We start from the raw sequence: 21,343 nt of genomic DNA on the forward strand, positions 1-21,343 counted from the left end.
GTCACACCTTTCAACTAATGATTAATGGAGTATGTTTTCCTCGAGCATACAACATTATATCATTTGAATTGACAAGTGTCATCTTCTTGCTCACATTATTATGGAAATCCATCCGTTTGGAATTCTCGATGAATTGTCGCTGAGCCCGTCAGCCATCTCCTCATCCTCTCCTTGGATTAATGATGAACTCTTGTTAACGGAAATCACTTCATAGTTCATTTCCCGAGAATCTTACAGTGTCATCCCGTCAATTTGTGTTGCACCTTTCTTCTCAGGCATCCTGAGCCTGAGGTATCCTGACACCAATCATACCTGAATCTCCGTCAGATATGATGGTTGGGACAACTTTCCAAGAGTTATGATGTTGATCCTTTGATGACCCGGTAACATGATGTCATGCCTAGCACCCCCCCCCCTCGGCTGGAGGACCTATCATTATAGATTCCTTTTCAGCAAGGTTATCCGTTCATCCATGAGGAAATTGTAAGACTTATTCTACTAGTTATTCCTGATGGATCCTTCGTGTTTCCAAAGTCTGATCTTCACCTGAAGACCATGTCAATGCTATCTCGAAGCATGTCAATGGTACTCCGATTTTCAACAGGAACATTTGAAGCACGATGCTAAATTTTATTTATCATTTATCCTAACACCGTTGTATGGGTAATATCATGAGATTCCTCCCCCCTTACCTAAAGAGTTTTCTACATTATATCCTGCCACGGATATCATGCTTTGCTTGTCCTTGGGAAGGATATATCCCTGAAATATGTGTTTAAACACATTTTCCTTTCCATTGTTCTGTTTAATATGATAATCATATTTTACTTTCCATTGGTTGTTTGAACCTTTCTTGTGATCTATATGATCTAAGCAGCAATATTCTACTGCTTATGTAAACTCCTCGGTGTGCAATTCTGTCAGTAAGACCCTGTTACTATTGTTGATGACATTCCGGTAGCCACCGATGGACGAGAACCTTGCCTATTGGTCCGCCTCGTTCAACGAGCAGGAAAGTGGTTCTGTTCGTCCCTCGCCCTTGGTACCAACGTTGATGCCGGCATAACTGACTTGGTACTCTCTGACATGCCTTGCTATCATGACCGTGAAAGTTGTCACTGCTCCTATTAAAAAAAACCACATGGTGGGCCCATAACCCACAGTTCCACAGGATCGAAACCTGACTGTCCTGTACACCCCCTATTCCCAAAGTTATTCCTCGCGTGTGGACTCGTATGTAATCCACGGGCCACTGTCCTAGTGGTCTATTCTGGTATCAGACGCAATACTTACTCTCGCTACTCTGAACCCCTTTCTCACACTGGTTCAGGCTTCGAGCAACTATCTATCCGCCTGGCGCCTATTATGGTACCTTCGTACCTTACTCTTGAGGTATTTCATATGTTCAACTCGAGAGATAATCTTATACTAATTCATGGGTTAACCCCAGATTGTTTCCCTCAAAAGCATTATGTCGTAGTGAGCTGCCCCTTATCTTTTCGTAAGTACGATGGAGTTCCCGAAGAAATGATGACAAGTTTATCATGATGCATCAGAATAAAGGATTGAAGACATCAACGAAAGGAATTAACTTCTTCGAAAAGATCCGTTAGAATATCGTAACCAGAACTTTCCCCTTACTCCCCTCTTAAATCTCGGGACGAGATTTCTTGTAGTGGAGGAGAATTGTGACGCCCGGGTAATTAAGCTACAGTAATCCCCACTAATGATGCCACGTCAACTCGGTTACTGTGGATAAACTCGCGTTAGTTCGAACCTAGTTCGAATTTCAAATTCAAAATCGAGCAAACAATAAAAGTTTTCAAATATTAAAAGTTAAATGTTCGGAGTGAACCAAATAATACATAGGTAATTATGGTGGAGAAACCAAACTTCGATAAAATGTTTAAAGGCCCTAAAACAATTAAAACAATAGTGAAAACAATTATTTAAATACCTTTTGTAATTAATAAAATGTCAAACTAATTTGTTTGCGGATTAGACTTTTTGTGACTATGGACTAAGTTGAAATACTAAATTAAATGCTACGTGTATATTTTAATAAAACTAAAATAATAGGAAACAAAACTAAGACAGAAAAGGTAAAATAAATAAAAAGTAAAAAACAAAAGAAAAGAAAAGGGACCCCCACTGGGCCAACCGGCCCAGCTGACAGCCAGGCCAGCCCAACTGGCCCACCCGCACGGCCCAGCCGACCCCCACTCCTCCCTTATCCTCTCACCCCCACCCGAACCCTATCCACTCGCCCCCGCACTCCCCCCCACGTCGTTTCCCCCTCCCGATCCAATCCGGAACGGGGACGAGACCCCCACCCGCCCCCCCCCGCTCGCCCCCCTCGCTCCCCCCGATCTGGATCGGGGGAAAAGGCGCCCCGCCGCCGCCCGGAACCCCCGCCGGAGCCGCCCCGCCGCGGCCTGCCTCGTCGCACGGCCACCTCGCCGGCGTGCCCGCTGCCTGAGGTCTCCGTGGACGCCGCCATCGCCCCGCGTGCCTCGGCCTCCTCCTCGCCCCGTGCCGAGGCCGCCGTTCCAGCGCCGCGCCCCCCGACCTCGTCGCCCGCCGCCCTCGTCGCCGGACCGCCCCGTCGCCGCCGAACGCCTCCTCGTCCTCCTCCTCGCCGGTCTTCCCCGACCGCCCCCGAGCCCACTGCCCCGTTGCCCAACGGCTACGTCCGGCAGCGCCTCCACGCGCGCCTTGGCTGCCCTGTGCGCGCCTTGGCCACGCACCTCGCCCTGCCCCCGCCGTTCCGCTACGCCCGTCGCCGCCTGGGCGTGCGGCCACCGCGCCTCGCCCGTCCGCCTACGCCGCGCTGACGCTCGCCGTGGCCTCGCCCTGCACCATCGCTCCTGCCGCCGCTCTTCTCCCCCCTGTTGTGTAGCCCCGCTGCTGCTGCTCCGCTACCAGTGCCGCTCGCCGCGCGTCCACGTTGTTCCGCCACCGCATCGTCGTGCGTCCCCGCACCGGCCCGGCCGCGCCCCCACCTCCAGCCTGCGCCGCCCCGCTCCGATCCGTCGCCGTGGCCGACGCCCCACTGGGCGGCCACGGGTGCACGCCCGGGCGCCCACTGCCCGCGAGTACCCGCGCCCGATAGGCCCCCTGGGGCCACTGACTAGGGGGCCCCGCCCCATAACGTTTTTTTTAAAAAAGGAAAAGGAATTAAAAAAAATAAAATAAAATAAATATAATTAATAAAAATGAAAATGATTTAATAAAATTAATTATTAATTAATTAATTAAGAAATTAATTAAGTTAATTAATCCGGTTTAATTAATTTAATTAACTAGTTAAGTTTAATTAAACTGTAATTAGATTAACCTAAACCCTAATTAACCTAATTAGAGGATGACAGGTGGGTCCCCCCTGGACCCACATGTCAGGTTGACCAAGTCAACTCTGTTGACTGCTGATGTCAGCATGACATCATGCTGATGTCATTAAATCATTTTCGAATTAATTAAATAATTAATTAAATCTCAGAAATTAATAAAATCTTTAGAAAATCATATCTTTTAATCCGTAACTCGGATTAAAATATTTTCAACATGAAAGTTGCTCAGAACGACGAGACGATTCCGGATACGCAGCCCGTTCATCCACCACACACCCCTAACATATCAAACACGCAACTTTCCCCCTCCGGTTCATCTGTCCGAAAACGCGAAACACCGGGAATACTTTCCCGGAGGCTTTCCCCCTTCGTCGGTATCACCTACTACCGCGTTAGAACACGTCTAGCTCTGCTTGTTGTCCTGTTATGCACTTGCTTGCTATGTATTTACTGTTTCTCCCCCCCTCTTCTCTTCGGTAGACCCCGTGACGATGCTGATGCCCCTGTGGTCGACTACATCACCGACGATCCCTCTCTCTTGCCAGAGCAACCAGGCAAGCCCCCCCTTTGATCACCAGATATCGCCTACTCTTCTCTATACTGCTTGCATTAGAGTAGGGTAGCATGTTACTGCTTCCCGTTAATCCTATACTGATGCATAGCCTGTCCTTGCTACTACTGTTGTTACCTTTACCTGCAATCCTAATGCTTAGTATAGGATGCTAGTTTATCATCAGTGGCCCTACATCCTTATCCGTCTGCCATGCTATACTATCGAGCCGTGATCACTCGGGAGTTGATCACGGGTATATACTATATACTTTATACATGATACATGTGGTGACTAAAGACGGGTCGGCTTGAGGAGCACCCGCGAGTGGATCTTTGAGGCGGAGCGACAGGGCAGGTTCAGACCACCTAGGAGAGAGGTGGGCCTGGCCTTGGTCGACGTTCGCGGATACTTAACACGCTTAACGAGATCTGGGTATTTGATCTGAGTTTGGCCATTTGGTCTATACGCACTAACCATCTACGCGGGAGTAGTTATGGGTATCCCGGCGTCGTGGTATCAGCCGAAGCCTTCGTGACGTCAGCGACTGAGTGGCGCGCGCCGGATTGGAACGTAAGCCTGCTCTTGTATTAAGGGGGCTAGTTCTGCTTCCGGCCGCGTACGCAACGTGCAGGTGTGCTAAGGGCGATGGGCCCAGACCCCTGTGCGCTTAGGTTTAGACCGGCGTGCTGACCTCTCTGTTGGTCTAGGTGGGGTTGCGACGTGTTGATCTTCCGAGGCCGGGCATGACCCAGGAAAGTGTGTCCGGCCAAATGGGATCGAGCGTGTTGGGGTATGTGGTGCACCCCTGCAGGGAAGTTAATCTATTCGAATAGCCGTGATCTTCGGTAACAGGACGACTTGGAGTTGTACCTTGACCTTATGACAACTAGAACTGGATACTTAATAAAACACACCTTTCCAAGTGCCAGATACAACCGGTGATTGCTCTCTCACAGGGCGATGAGGGGAGGATCATCGGTTAGGATTATGCTATGCGATGCTACTTGGAGGACTTCAGTCTACTCTCTTCTACATGTTGCAAGACGGAGGCTGCCAGAAGCGTAGTCTTCGAAAGGATTAGTTATCCCCCTCTTATTCTGGCATTCTGCAGTTCAGTCCACATATGATATCCTTACTCCATTTGAGTCCCATGCATATGTAGTGTAGGTAGCTCCTTGCTTGCGAGTACTTTGGATGAGTACTCACGGTTGCTTTCTCCTTCTTTCCCCTATCCCTTCTACCTGGTTGTCGCAACCAGATGTTGGAGCCCAGGATCCAGACGCCACCGTCGACGACGACTCCTACTACACCGGAGGTGCCTACTACTACGTGATGCCCGCTGGACGACCAGGAGTAGTTTAGGAGGATCCCAGGCAGGAGGCCTGCGCCTCTTTCGATCTGTATCCCAGTTTGTGCTAGCCTTCTTAAGGCAAACTTGTTTAACTTATGTCTGTACTCAGATATTGTTGCTTCCGCTGACTCGTCTATGATCGAGCTCTTGTATTCGAGCCCTCGAGGCCCCTGGCTTGTAATATGATGCTTGTATGACTTATTTTATTTGTAGAGTTGTGTTGTGATATCTTCCCGTGAGTCCCTGATCTTGATCGTACACGTTTGCGTGTATGATTAGTGTACGATTGAATCGGGGGCGTCACAACAGGGTATGTACCAGTAGCTATGTGTTTGATCTCTCTCTCTCTCTCTCGTGTTCTTGAGGTGGTACGATCTTGATGTATTGCGAGCTTTGCTATTATAGTTGGATCTTATGATATTTCTCCCCCTCTACTCTCTTGTAATGGATTGAGTTTTCCCTTTGAAGTTATCTTATCGGATTGAGTCTTTAAGGATTTGAGAACACTTGATGTATGTCTTGCGTGGGATACCCATGGTGACAATGGGGTATTCTATTGATCCACTTGATGTATGTTTTGGTGATCAACTTGCGGGTTCCGCCCATGAACCTATGCATAGGGGTTGGCACACGTTTTCGTCTTGACTCTCTGGTAGAAACTTTGGGGCACTCTTTGAAGTTCTTTGTGTTGGTTTGAATAGATGAATCTGAGATTGTGTGATGCATATCGTATAATCATACCCACGGATACTTGAGGTGACATTGGAGTATCTAGGTGACATTAGGGTTTTGGTTGATTTGTGTCTTAAGGTGTTATTCTAGTATGAACTCTATGATAGATTGAACGGAAAGAATAGCTTCATGTTATTTTACTACGAGCTCTTGAATAGATTGATCAGAAAGAATAACTTTGAGGTGGTTTCGTACCCTACCATAATCTCTTCGTTTGTTCTCCACTATTAGTGACTTTGGGGTGACTCTTTGTTGCATGTTGAGGGATAGTTATATGATCTAATTATGTTATTATTGTTGAGAGAACTTGCACTAGTGAAAGTATGAACCCTAGGCCTTGTTTCAACGCATTGCAATACCGTTTACGCTCACTTTTATCATTAGTTACCTTGCTGTTTTCATATTTTCAGATTACAAAAACCTTTATCTACTATCCATATACCACTTGTATCACCATCTCTTCGCCGAACTAGTGCGCCTATACAATTTACCATTGTATTGGGTGTTTTTGGGACACAAGAGACTCTTTGTTATTTAGTTGCAGGGTTGCTTGAGAGAGACCATCTTCATCCTACGCCTCCTACGGATTGATAAACCTTAGGTCATCCACTTGAGGGAAATTTGCTACTATCCTACAAACCTCTGCACTTGGAGGCCCAACAACGTCTACAAGAAGAAGGTTGTGTAGTAGACATCAGTCGCCGGCAGGGGCGGCTGGAGTCAAGGAAGATGGGTGAGATGGGGATCGAGCGCAAGAGGCGGCGGGCGCCTGGGGAAGGAGATGGGGATCGAGCCAGGGGAGGCTAGGGTTACAGCGGGGCATGGCTGGGCCTTAGAGGACCGGGGACTGGGCTGGCCTGGAGGACTGCGGGGAGGTTGGGAGGCCCAGGTGGCCTGATAGGCTGGTTGGGCTCCTCTCTCTCTCTCTCTTATTCTTAAACTTTAACCAAAAACCATTAAAGATAAGAAAAAGAAAGAGGGGGTTAGGAAAAGAATTTGCGCACGCGGATAATTTTCCCGGACTCACAAAAATGTGCTTGTTCCGAGAAAATAGAAAAGACCATGATTGAAAGATTTAAATTCAAACTCATTTGATTAAATTCAAATGGTTTGAATATGAAGTGAGGGTTGGGAAGGTCCAAAAAATGTTCGGATTTTTGGTGGACCTCCGGAATATGATGAAATAATATATGGCAAGGTTGGAGACCAAGAATTAAGATAACAAAGACATTGTGATAATTTGCAAGTGTGTTATGGTGAATTCCAAATTAAAGAAATATTTAATATAGCTCCCTAATATTGGTAGGATATGTTGTAAAAAGAATCACCATGTGAATTCCCTCGGTTTAAATGGACCAAAAATCCATGCAATTTATTTAGTTGAGTTGCAAAGATTAATGACATGATGCAATGCAAAATATGTAATGATGAATGCAACAAGCTAAACAAAACACACGACTAAACTCGGAAAACATGGAAGGCATCTAGAGCGCCGGTGTTGGGGCGTTACAACACTTCACCACTACAAGAGGATCTTGTCCCGAGATCTAGGATGGCACCGAAGAGAAAAACGGAAGAGGAAGAGAAGAGGTAAACTAAGTTGCTTCTTTGACAAACGAGTGAAACCAAAGAACCTTGAGAGGTTGAAAAGTTGAAAGAAAGAACACAATGGAGTTGAACACAATTGAGAGCACTGCGGTAGAAAGAGAAGGAAACCTTGATAAGATGAAAAGAACTTGAGTAGAGGACACAACACTCTGGTTAAATGATAAGCATGCAAAGAACATGATCCTCACAACTTGAGATGATGAGAGAAGAGAGCAACAACGCAATGCCTCCGGAAGAAATGAAAGAATGGAATGGCATGAGTGGAGGGAAACAAGATCTTGAGAGAGCACACTTACAACAAATGCTAGAACGGAGTTGTTGGATAAGCTTGATGTGGGCTTATGGAAGACATATCAAAATTATGAGGTGACAACCTGCCACTCGCGGGAAAAATATTTGATTGATAGCTAGAAAAGATAGAAAGCTTCTTCCATCGAGGTGATAATAAAACTTGGATCATGGGTAATCATCACAAAGAGCAACATTCCCAATGCAAGGCTTTAGGTGAAATATGACACAAGATAACTCCAACGAAGAGATTAATGGATTTAAAATATCTCATTCTTGATAACTTGTGCATCATGAAACATGAAGGGAAATTATCAAGAATGCCATAACACCACCTTAAAAGATGAGATATGAAAGAATTGCACTTCAAAATGCAAGATGAAGACTGCTTGAACTCCTCAAAACAAGACATGTGTTGAACACCATGTTTATTTTAGAGTATAGCTTGGTGGATCTTAACTCCGAGACAAATCTTGAAGAACAATTGAAGAATGAAAGGAATCCTTGATGAACCACCATATAGAGCCTCCATGAAGAACTCCGGTAATAAAAAAATAATCAAACGAAAGGGAAAGTTAAAAAGAACTCCGGGAGAAGCCTTTCAACGATTAGATGAAGCTTTGAAATGATATAACCGAGAAAACTTGGAACTCCGGAAAGAAAGAAGAACAACTGAAATCAAGAATTTTGATGAACCTCCGGAATAACGAATTAATCCCTTGGATGAAACAAGAATAAGAATTATGTTATGCTCCTCCTTCATCAATTTAAATTGATGACAAACAATGGATTTGGCATACTACTTATTCTCGTAGAAAGGATTAAGATAGATATAGCGCAAACTTGAGAAGGACTTCAACGAACCACAGGTAGAATTTGGAAACAATGAATGAATTGATATGATAGCAAAAGAAGAAGAAACTTGAACGAACCACCATAAGAATCTAAAAATCAACGAACATAAAGAATGAATCGCCGGGAAGAATTGGAAAACGAGCGAAGTTACTTGAGGGAAATTAGATACAGGAGAACGAAGAGATCACGAACTGACTAGAGAATACATCAATGATGCACCGGTGAGATTGGAGAACAAGAGCTGAAAGCTGAAATGAATAATTCTGAGATGATGGGCTCCGGAGAATCAAACTAAAAAGAGTCCTGAATTGCTCCAGATGGGTGAAAATAATTCTCACAATCAAAAACAATTATGAGAGGATGGCATCAAGCTTGAACTACACATCTTTGGAAAAACAGGTAAGGATTTAAAAGGAACTCCACTCCTGTCTTCAAGATCTGAGAATGACAACGAGAAACAACACCGTGAATTGTTGAGACACTCCAGAATAATGAAGAATATAAAGGTTGAATCAACAATATGAAAAGAATTTGAAAGATCTTGGAGAAAGACATATGATTGATGATAATTCATTCTTACATCAAACTTGGAGAAGAATTTGAGAGTAACACCGGAAAAATAGAAGAGTCGGGTAAGATCCTGGGAAAAGACATGTGGGTTAGGGCCCACTCAAACGAAACACCGTTGATCGATTACTTGAAAGGGAGATTGCACTGATTGAATTAAATGGCTTGAATGAGATAACAACCTCGAGATAGCTTAAACGAATTAGCGATGGAAACGCGAATCTTCTGAGATATCTTCAGCACTCTGGAGCAAATGGATAGCGAGATGAGAATGATTAAGAGCTGCACCGGCATGAGAAAGCATTTGAAACGAGGAAAAGATATGATCGACAAGTCTTGGGTTGAATCCACCGAAAAAGAAAAAGAACAAAGACTAATGAACTTGAAGCTCCTTTAGAATCTTCCTAAGAATCACCAGATAAGAACATAGAAAAAAATGAAGAGACTTCACATCAATAAGATGGATACTTGATTAAGAAATCTGAGTCCTTGAAGAAAAAAGGGGGGGAGGGAGGGAAAACAAAGGCAACTGGGGACGGATGAAACAAACACCATTGAGGAAAAACTGAGATTGGATCCTGCGAATGGGAAAATGATAGGATCATCTTGAAGAGAAACGCACCGGTTGGAAAGAATTGACATGACAATCTTGATGATCAAGAAGGATTAGCACTCCCATAGAAATATTTGAACACCGTTTAGAAAAGGTATGGAATCCACATCTGCCTTCGAAGCAACTCGAATACCACAAACCGAAATAAAAACAAAGGATTGGCTTAGGAAATAAGCCGGAAACAAACATATGATAGATCCCATATCATATCATGTGTCTATTGGAAAGATATCCTACGTGATACTGGAATTCCCACTTATAAAACTCCCAAACTACCTGTTTATGCAATCAGGTGTTGGGGATACAGGGGAAGCATAATATCTCACCCAAACTAACAATTCCTACATCCAGCTATATCCATTCTTCAACACATAACCAAGAAACCTTCGGAAATCATGTACCTCAACCTTCGAAAGGCATCCATTATACGAGTTATGGCAATACTCCTGAACTCCCGCCCCAGTACTAGGTGGCGTCGAGGTTATCTCACCAACAACTGCATAAAAGAGATTTTCGATGTCGGTGAACTCAGGTATTCCAGAACTGCAATGATAAAATTGTGACGACAACACCTCGGAGCTCAACTCCCTGGGACACTGCCACAACCCCTAAATGTCAGGAGGCACCAACACTAGTGCAGAACCGGGCAATAGCACCGGTTCGTAAGGCCCTTTAGTGCCGGTTCGGTAACCGACACTAAATTGTGGGCACTAAAGCCCCCCCTTTAGTACCGGTTCAGCACGAACCAGTGCTAAAGGGAAACCACGTGGCACGAGCCAGCTTCGGGGGCAGGGTGCCCTTTAGTACCGGTTGGTGTCACCAACCGGTATTAAAAGGTTGGGGGGTTTGGGTTTATGATTTCTTTTTCATTTAATTTTTTGTTTTCCATTTAATTCTTTTTCATTTGCTGGTATTTTACGATACTACATATCGTACATGTTATGCATATATATAAATATAATTTCTAGTAGAACCGATCATTATATATATATCATCGAATGTCTCACAACCACCATTAATTAATTCACACATATATACACACATGTATATATATATATACAATTAGCTAGCTATCTACAATTTCTCCTAATTGGTGCCTTCGAAGCCAGTGGCATTAGCCTAATTGGTGCCTTCAGAGTACGATAACAATTGGAAGTGGTTCATGGGGGCGGTAGCGGGTAATAGTATTCTCCTTTGGGATCTATGACCTGGTCGAGCAAAAATCCCGCTATTTCCTCTTGAATTGCTTCTATGCGGTCCTTTGTTAGGAGCTTCTCCCACACCTCTTTGAACTGTTAAGAAGGAGATCAATATGCATGTGTATTAGTTGTGTGACTAGATATCGATAATGGTGTAAAAATTGTGAATAGTGTTCTGACAAACGTACCCACTCATGTCTTTGAGATCTGCTCCTTTCGAACGCCATCATGCAAATGTTCTCGCAAACGTAGTATGCACACAGATTATTCCCCGGGGCCTGCTTCAGGGCCTTACGAGAATGGAATTTGATCAGATAATAATTAATCAAGCATGATAATTAAAGAGATGGCAGCTAGCTAGTACTACTTAATTACTTACCTGGGGTCGATACCATTTCAGATTTTGTTTCCATGGGCCTGGAGTGGCCCTGATGAACTTTTCCCAAGCCCTACCCGCCGACAAAGAAAATGAATAAATGGGTTATTAAATAGTTGTTATCAGGAAATGACGAACTAATTAAATAGGCCGAGATATAGTTAATAATGATTGAAATTACCTGTTGACTATCCCCTTCACGATGGTGTAGTCACTTGCTTTCTTAAGTAGTGATTCTAGTACTTCAATTGTTCCTTCATCAACTTTAATGATTAACAAGATCCAGTGAAATCTGCATGCACACACGTTTGCATGTCTTAATTAAGCGGGCATATGTAAGCAAAAACATGTAGCTAGCTAGTAGGCAAAAACAGAATTTGTAGTACAAGACAGTGTGACTCACTCGAAGTTGTAAGGAAGTAGTATATCTTCATTGTATTTGAGGCGCTTGAAGAACTCTAGCATGCTTTCCTCTACACTTTTTTTGTAATATGCATCTAATTTCCATGTGTATTCATTAATGGTATTTGGGTCAATGAACCCAATGCCATAGCATCCACCTTTTTTCATTTCTTAAATCTTCATCCTGCATAATACCACAAAAAAGAATATAGTGAGGATAATTACAGGTAATGATTGATCAAAATGATCACTACAGCTAGCTTGAGACTTAAATTACAGAAAGAAATCACTTACAAACAATAGCAACTGACGATAGATTTGTCGAGTGCGTCTTGATTGTATAGCTGAAATAGTTCTGAATACTCAACGGTCACAGCTTTCTCATGGTAGTAATGATCCTTCTTGACATTCACCATGAGGGACTCTCGATTGGAAATCTTGGTAATGTCCATGTACCATTGATGCAATTCATACATTCTCGTTGGGAGCTTCTTGACCTCGTCTCGCTCGACCAAAGGTTGGCCCTGGACATATTTCCATTTTATTTCCTCCTCTCTAGTCGGAGACATGGGCTCGATATCGAGGAGTTGTCCAACAGTGATCATGAGCGTTTCAGCCTGCTCAATATGCTCCTCGGTTATTACCACATCGCCCAGCCCGGGAACGTTAACGGTTTGCCCACAATAATATTGGGCGCGCCTACTATCATGTATTGTTGGCACAACAAGCGGGGGGATTGATTGCGCCGCCTGTTCTCCCAGCTGGGGAACGGTTTTACCGCTCCTTTTGCCAGCTGATTTGCTCGAGCTCGAGCTCGCCTCTTTCTATAGACGTGCTCGATTTAACTTCTTGATGTGGCGCTCATAGTCTGTGTCAACATGCTTGGGAGCTGGTGCTCTAGCCATACAAATGAAGTGGTCAATCTTTTCCTCAGGCACTTTCTCCCTTGGCAGCGGTGGCGGTTTCGGTGCAAAATGGGCTTCCACCTCGTCCTTCGATATGGCTACGTTTTCCTCCTCGGACTTGTCGTAAGGCCTCTGCGGAAGAGGCGCGAGGCTTGGACCATATTGAAATCGCTTTCCTCCGCCTGTACCACCAGTACTACCTCGACTTGTACCGCTACGCACCATAGCTGAGGCGGCTCTCTTCCGTGATTGATGAGGCGGCGAAGATGGCTGACGTGGCTGAGTTGGAGGAGGAGGAGTGGCCTGAAGCTGTGCCGGACTTGGAGGAGGAGTGGCCTGAAGCTGTGCCGGACTTGGAGGAGGAGTGGCCTGACGCTTTGCCGGACTTGGAGGAGGAGGAGTGGCCTGAAGCTGTGCCGGACTTGGAGGAGGAGTGGCCTGACGCGTTGGTGGACTTGGAGGAGCGGGAGTCTGCTGGCTCGGTGGCGGACTTCGACGAGGAGTCGGATGACGCGGTGTCGATGGCCTTCGAAAGATGATGCAATCCTTTCTCCATAGGATGATACGATGGTTGGCCTCTCCGTGTGTGTGCTCATCGTCACCTCCAGGAATGTCAAGCTCTAGCCCCGAATATTGGTCCACCACCTCATCAACCAAGACACGAGCATAGCCCGCTGGAATTGGGTTGCAATGGAAGGTTGCCTCGGGGGGATTTGTAAAAGCAAGGGCGTCCGCCACCTTCATGGATAAGTTCTTCATTTTGAAGTGTAGCTCGCAGTTAGTGTTCTCCATGATGTCATCCACTGGGTAGCTATCCAGCAATGCGTTGCCCGGGGCGGAACCCACGCTGCTTCTCGGCATGGATGGGATGGTGCTATCCAATGTTGGATCATCCGCTAGCTGCTGCAGCTGCTGAGATCCCCTTTGCTGGCTAAGTGAGTTGATCTGCTCCTGCTGCCACTGAAATTTGACTGCCAAGTCCGCGTGCGCTGATTCTAGGCCTTGAAGGCGTTCAAAGTCTAGCTTCCTCTGCTCCTCCTCCATCTTCCTCTTCTTCTCCTCCGCAATCTTCTTTCTCGCACGGGTTCTGTAGTCGGCATTCCAGTCTAAAAACCCCTCATACCACGGAATAGCGCCCATGCCTTGTGTTCTTCCTAGGTGTTTAGGATTTCCCAGGGCACGCGTAAGCTCGTCGTTCCCTCTGTTGGGCTGGAACACCCCCGATCGAGCCTCTTCTATTGCAACAAGTAGCTTATCTTCGGCTCCGTCCAGACATGCCTTCTTCGAAACTTTGCCTATCTTTGGGTCCAACTCCCCCCATGCGCATAGAACCAAGTCCTGCACCTGGGGGGCCATCTCAATGTTTCTGGAGTGACACGTGCATCCTCCATCTCTTTCTCAGACTTATCCCACTTAGGCATTCCCACCGCATAGCCACTGGCCCCAGCTTATGGAACTTATCCTTTTTTGCGGCATTAGCCTTGTTTATTCTTGACCGTTCCTTAGATAATTCCGAATCCTTGAATTTCACGAAATCGTCCCAATGAGCACTTTGCTTCTCTAGTGTTCCCTCGAATACTGGAGTCTTCCTTCCTCCCTTAACGTACTTGGCCCATTCACGATTCTTGTGGTTTTTGAATGCAACCGCCATCTTCCTAAGAGCAGTGTCCTTGACTTTCTCCACATCTGCATCTGTGAAATGATCTGGTAGGGTGAAATGTTCCATGAGCATTTCCCAAAGCAGAAGTTTTTGTCTGTCGTCGACAAAAGTAACTCCTGGACGTGGCTTTGCTGGCTCTCTCCATTCTTGAAGGGATATCGGGAGTTGGTCCTTCACAAGAACTCCGCACTGACGAATGAACTTGTCCGCAATCTTCTTAGGCGCTAATGGTTCGCCATTAGGTTTGATGGCCTCGATATTGTACTTTACGCCCTCCTTCAACTTTTTGTTCAGGCCTCGTTTCCTGTTGCCTGAAGATTTGCTCGATCCGGATGGTTGAAAGAAGAAAGATCGATTCGTTAACATATCTTCAAGTCATTTAAAACATGTGATGATCACCAGATGCCTGCTTATATAAATATATATATATATATATACCTCGCCGGTCTTTGTTGTTTCAAGATCAACATTTTCTTCGTCATGTTCATAGTTCATGACTTCATCAATTCGGTCGTCGCGATCGAATATCATATCACCCTCCCCGGTGTTGTTTAGATATTCGGAGCCGTCATAATCTTCTTCATTCTGATCATCATCTGGCCCGCGAGGATTGCGTATGATATTGAACAGGGCCTCTTCTCCCTCTATGCCGGTATTGTCCGCCATAGGTTTTGTTTAACTAATCCAAAAGAAATATATTCAAATTAGAATGCATGGATGCAATCAATTAATAAGGAAAAACTGAATCAATCATAGTACATAATAAGCATCATCGAATATAATCTCGAATACGTCATCTCGAATAATAGACATAATCTCGAATACATCGTCTCGAATAATATATATAATCTCGAGTAAATCATCTCGAATATTATATATCGAATACATCACTAGCTAGCTAGCTAATAAAGATCGAATACTAGAGAGTAATCTAGGCGGTGGACAACCAAAGTGAAGGAACCATCACTGGATCATAGCTTGGGTGATCTCCCCAAAGAACCTGCCATAGCATCCATGTAGCGATGGACGTGCTCGTCCTCCTCCCTGACACGGCGATGTACCACCTCCGACGGGGCCGGCTCCCTCCGCACCGAAAGTGGCCCACGCAAACGCCACCAAAGGAGATGAGGGTCGACGACGGGACCCGGGCCCGGGTTCCTCACCAAGCATCGCACCCCTGAAGGTAGCACCTCCCAGTGCCAGCCCGGCGGAGCCCAGTCCCAGACATGGGTCCTCTGAAGCACGACGTCGTCACGAACGGGTCGATGGCGAGGATGCGGGCCGGGCATCGTCGACAACAAATACTATATGCCGCAAAAGTAAAGTAACATTTTTTAAATGATGGATTGTGATTTCATATATGCAAATTCTAATTTTTATACCTAAAACTAACATTTCTAATATTTCTATAACTAAAACTAACATTTCTAATATTTCTATAACTAAAAAACATTTCTATACAACTAACATTTCTATATAACTAACATTTCTATAATTAAAACTAACATTTCTAATAATTCTATATAACTAAAACTAACATTTCTAATAATTCTATATAACTAACATTTCTAATAACTATAACTAAAACTAATATTGTGTGTGTGCGTGTGTGGTTGGCGGCCGGGGCAGGAGCTCACCGGCGAGGCGCGACGACGGGGGGCGGCTACAGGGACGGGGACGGAGATGGAGACGGCAAGGGGGACGGGGCGGCGACGACGGGGACGGGCCGGGCGGGGACGACGAGGCGGGGCGCGGTGCGTCAACGGGGACGGGGACGGCGACGGCGACGGGGGCGGCGACGAGGGGCGGCGGTGACGGGGCAGAGGAGAAAGAAGCAGAGGGAGAGATGAGAAACTGACAAATTTTTTGAAGTGTTTTCTTATATAGAACCCACCTTTAGTACCGGTTGGAGCCACCAACCGGTACTAAAGGTCTGTTTTGGCCAGGCGAAGCGGCGGGAACCGCACCCCCTTTAGTACCGGGTCGTGGCACCAACCGGTACTAAAGGCCCCCCCTTAGTACCGGTTGGAGCCACAACCCGGTACTAAAGGGTGTGCGCTGCCAGGCGAGGGGCGCAGAAGTTTAGTCCCATCTCGCTAGCCGAGGGGCGCTCGCACCTGCTTATAAGCCCCGCCGTCGCTGCTGTCTCGAGCTCCTCTCTTAAGCAGGCCTTATGGGCCTACCTCTGCTGCGATGCCCTTTTGGGCCTACTGGGCTAGCGGGCCTGCATCCTGGCCTAACTAGAATTTGGGTTTCTAGTCGTATGCAGGCCGCTGTCGCCCAGTAGGTGGGCTTTTTTTTTCTTTTTTTTTTCTTTATTTATTTTTGTTTTATTTATTTTTGAGTTGTTTTTTGCTGTATTTAGAGTTTCTTTGTGAATATTTTTGCTTTAGGTACAAAAAATTACAAACTTTATGTTAGTACCGGTAGTTTACAAATTTGAATAGTTTAAATTTTGAATTATTTGAAATTTGTGTGAATCACTAGTTTGTGAATAACTTAACTTTGAAAATAGATTTTTCAGTGATTCTTTTTTCTTATGTTTAATATTAGTGTGTTTTATCATTATATTCAATTTGGCAATGCTTAGGTTATTTTAGAAAATGAAATGCCTTTGTAACGGATGAGTTTTTGTCCGAAACCCTAATACTTCGAAAGAGATTGTCCATTTTGTACACGAAGTGCATCCAGTTTTTGCGGTAACCATCTCCACTTTTTTGCACATGCTATGTGGGTGAAATTATGATACCATGCCAACTTTCAACCTTTTCTGAGTTCATTTGAAATGCTTTTCAATTTCAGGGTCATTTAGCTGAAAAAATCAGTAAATGCATGAAAGAATTTGCTTGCACATAAAATTTCTTCGCGTTTCAAATGCCAAAACACATAACTAGCTACCCTAACTATTACAGAGATTCCCTCCTGGGTGTGAAACACAGAATAAAGTGATGATAGTGAAGCCGATCACATCCCAGATCTTTGGGTGTGAAACTTTTTCTTCGCGTGTGTCCCTTTGCGCCGTAGCCATGGAAAAACTTCATCATTTAACTGGATGCTCGGGTCAATATTCACTGTGAATGGAGCAATTTCATCAAACTTTTCATAATCTCCTAACATGTCTGTCTTGTCATCCACTCCCACGATGTTCTCTTCCCAGAAAGAACTATGTGCCGCTTTGGCTCATCGTACGATGCATTCGCTTCCTTATCTTTTCTTTTTCTCGGCTTGGTAGACATGTCCTTCACATAGAAAACCTATGCCACATCATTGGCTAGGACGAATGGTTCGTCTGCATACGCAAGATTGTTGAGATACACTGTTGTCATTCCGTACTGCGGGTCTTCCGTTACCCCGCCTCGTGTCATATTGACCCATTTGCACCGAAACAAAGGGACCTTCAAACCATGTCGATAGTCAAGTTCCCATATGTCCTGTATATAACCATAATATGTTTGCTTTCCCGTCTTGGTTTCTGCATCAAAGCGGACACCACTGTTTTGGTTGGTGCTCTTCTTATCTTGGGCGATCGTGTAAAATGTATTACCATTTATCTCGTACCCTTTGAAAGTCATTATATTCGAAGATGGTAACGGGACAGCAAGTACATGTCATCTTCAATAGAGGCGTTATGCATGGTACGTGTCTGCAACCAGCTGGCGAAACTCCTGGTTTGTTCACGTGTAATCCAGTCATCAGACCGCTCCGGGTGTTTGGAGCGTAGCAAATTCTTGTGTTCATCCATATACGGAGCCACCAAGGCGGAATTCTGTAGAACCGTGTAGTGTGCTTCAGTGAGAGAATGTCCGTCCATACATATTATTTGTTCCCCTCCTAGCGTGCCTTTTCCATCCAGTCTGCCCTTATGCCGCGATTCAGGAACACCAATCGGCTTAAGGTCAGGAATAAAGTCAATACAAAACTCAATGACCTCCTCATTTTCATGGCCCTTGGAGAGGCTTCCTTCTGGCCTAGCACGGTTATGAACATATTTCTTTAAGACTCCCATGAACCTCTCAAAGGGGAACATATTGTGTAGAAATACATGACCCAAAACGTTAATCTCTTCACATAGGTGAACTAGGACGTGCGTCATGATGTTGAAGAAGGATGGTGGGAACACCAACTCGAAACTGACAAGACATTGCACCAAATCGTTCTCTAACCTTGGTATGATTTCTGGATCGATTACCTTCTGAGAGATTGCATTAAGGAATGCACATAGCTTCACAATGGCTAATCGAACGTTTTCCGGTAGAAGCCCCCTCAATGCAACCGGAAGCAGTTGCGTCATAATCACATGGCAGTCATGAAACTTTAGGTTCTGGAACTTTTTCTCTGCCATGTTTATTATTCCCTTTATATTCGACGAGAAGCCAGATGGTACCTTAATACTGAGCAGGCATTCAAAGAAGATTTCCTTCTCTTCTTTGGTAAGAGCGTAGCTTGCATGACCCTGATGTATGCCGTCTTTTCCATGCATATGTTGCTAGTCCTCCCATGCCTCAGGTGTATCTTTTGTCTTCCCATACACGCCCAAGAAGCCAAGCAGGGTCACACAAAGATTCTTCGTCACGTGCATCACGTCGATTGCGGAGCGGACCTCTAGGTCTTTCCAATAGGGCAGGTCCCAAAATATAGATTTCTTCTTCCACATGGGTGCGCGTTCGTCAGCGTCATTTGGAACAGGTTGTCCACCAGGACCCTTTCCAAAGACCACCTTCAAATCCTTGACCATATCATGTACATCAGCACCAGTACGGTGGCGAGGCTTCGTCCGGTGATCCGCCTCACCTTTGAAATGCTTGCCTTTCTTTCTTACGGGATGCCTGCTCGGAAGAAATCGACGATGTCCCAGGTACACATTCTTCTTACAATTAGCCAAATATATACTGTCGGTATCGTCCAAACAGTGTGTGCATGCGCGGTATCCCTTGTTTGTCTGTCCTGAAAGGTTACTGAGAGCAGGCCAATCATTGATGGTCACGAACAGCAGCGCCTTTAGGTCAAATTCTTCCCCCATATGCCCATCCCATGCACGTACACCTGTTCCATTCCACAGTTGTAAGAGTTCTTCAACTAATGGCCTTAGGTACACATCAATGTCTTTGCCGGGTTGCTTAGGGCCTTGGATGAGCACTGGCATCATAATGAACTTCCGCTTCATGCACAACCAAGGAGGAAGGTTATACAAACATAGAGTCATAGGCCAGGTGCTATGGTTGCTGCTCTGCTCCCCAAAAGGATTAATGCCATCTGCGCTTAGACCAAACCATATGTTCCTTACGTCATCTGCAAAATCCTTCCCGTACTTTCTTTCGATTTTTCTCCACTGTGACCCGTCAGCGGGTACTCTCAACTTTCCGTCTTTCTTACGGTCTTCTCTGTGCCATCGCATCGCCTTGGCATGCTCTTTGTTTTGGAACAAACGTTTCAACCGTGGTATTATAGGAGCATACCACATCACCTTGGCAGGAATCTTCTTCCTGGGGCGCTCTCCCTCGACATCACCAGGGTCATCGCGGCTGATCTTATAGCACAATGCACCGCATACTGGGCAAGCGTTCAAATCCTCGTACTCACCGCGGTAGAGATGCAATCATGAGGGCATGCATGTATCTTCTGCACTTCTAACCCTAGAGGGCAGACAACCTTCTTTGCTTCGTACGTACTCTCGGGCACTTCGTTGTCCTTTGGAAGCATATTCTTTATCATTACCAGCAACTTTCCAAATCCCTTGTCAGATACACCATTCTCTGCCTTCCATTGTAGCAATTCTAGTGTGGTTCCTAGCTTTTTCTTGTCACCTACGCAATTCGGGTACAACAATTTTTTGTGATCCTCTAACATGCGCTGCAACTTCTTCTTCTCCAAATCACTTGCGCAGTTTCTCTTTGCATCGGCAATGGCCCAACCTAGATCATCAATGGGCTCATCCAATGCCTCTTCTTCATCTTCTTCCCGCATTGCCGGCTCAGCTTCTTCCCGCATTACCGGCTCAGCTTCTTCCCTCATTGTTGTATCATCGTATTCAGGGAACCCATGGCCAGGATAGCTGTCGTCGTCCTCTTCTTCTTCATTGTCTTCCATCATAACCCCTCTTTCTCCATGCTTGGTCCAAACATTATAGTGGGGCATGAAACCAGACTCAAACAGGTGGACGTGAATGGTTCTTGACGTAGAGTAATTGTGACCATTCTTACAGCCAGCACATGGACAAGGCATAAAACCATCCGCCCGCTGGTTTGCCTCAGCCGCGAGCAGAAAAGTATGCACACCATTAATGAACTCGGGAGAGCATCGGTCATCGTACATCCATTGCCGTCTCATCTTCAATACACAGCACCGAAAACACCAAATTAATACAATACATAAAGTTCATACATAAAGATCATACAACAATTAAATGCAACAAACAAATAACTCTCTAGCTAAAGAATTTAAATGCAACAACAAATGCGATCAAGATCGCAACTAAGGTAACAATTGATCCAGCAGCATAATGATACCAAGCCTCACTATGAATGGCATATTTTCTAATCTTTCTAATCTTCAAGCGCATTTTCTCCATCTTAATCTTGTGATCATCGACGACATCGGCAACATGCAACTCCAATTCCATCTTCTCCCCCTCAATTCTTTTCAATTTTTCCTTCAAATCCTCGTTTTCTCTTTCAACTAAATTTAACCTCTCGACAATAGGGTCGGTTGGAATTTCCGGTTCAACTACCTCCTACATACAAATATCTATGTCAACTTGATGGGAATAATTTGTCATAAACACGAAATGCAATGAATAGTTTTAAAAGAGAATATACCACATCCGAATCATAACCTGGACAAGGGCCGACGGGGACGGATATCAAAACCATGGCACTAGGTATAAC

The 21,343-nt window shown here is 45.1% G+C and overlaps 1 pseudogene; it reads right to left on the bottom strand.

Annotated features, from left to right (window-relative positions):
- Positions 1 to 17,453: 17,453 nt before the first annotated feature.
- LOC125506595 lies at positions 17,454 to 20,771 on the bottom strand (annotated as a pseudogene).
- Positions 20,772 to 21,343: the final 572 nt, after the last annotated feature.

The sequence above is a fragment of the Triticum urartu genome, chromosome 5 (assembly GCF_003073215.2).
Source record: "Triticum urartu cultivar G1812 chromosome 5, Tu2.1, whole genome shotgun sequence".
Classification (NCBI taxonomy): domain Eukaryota; kingdom Viridiplantae; phylum Streptophyta; class Magnoliopsida; order Poales; family Poaceae; genus Triticum; species Triticum urartu.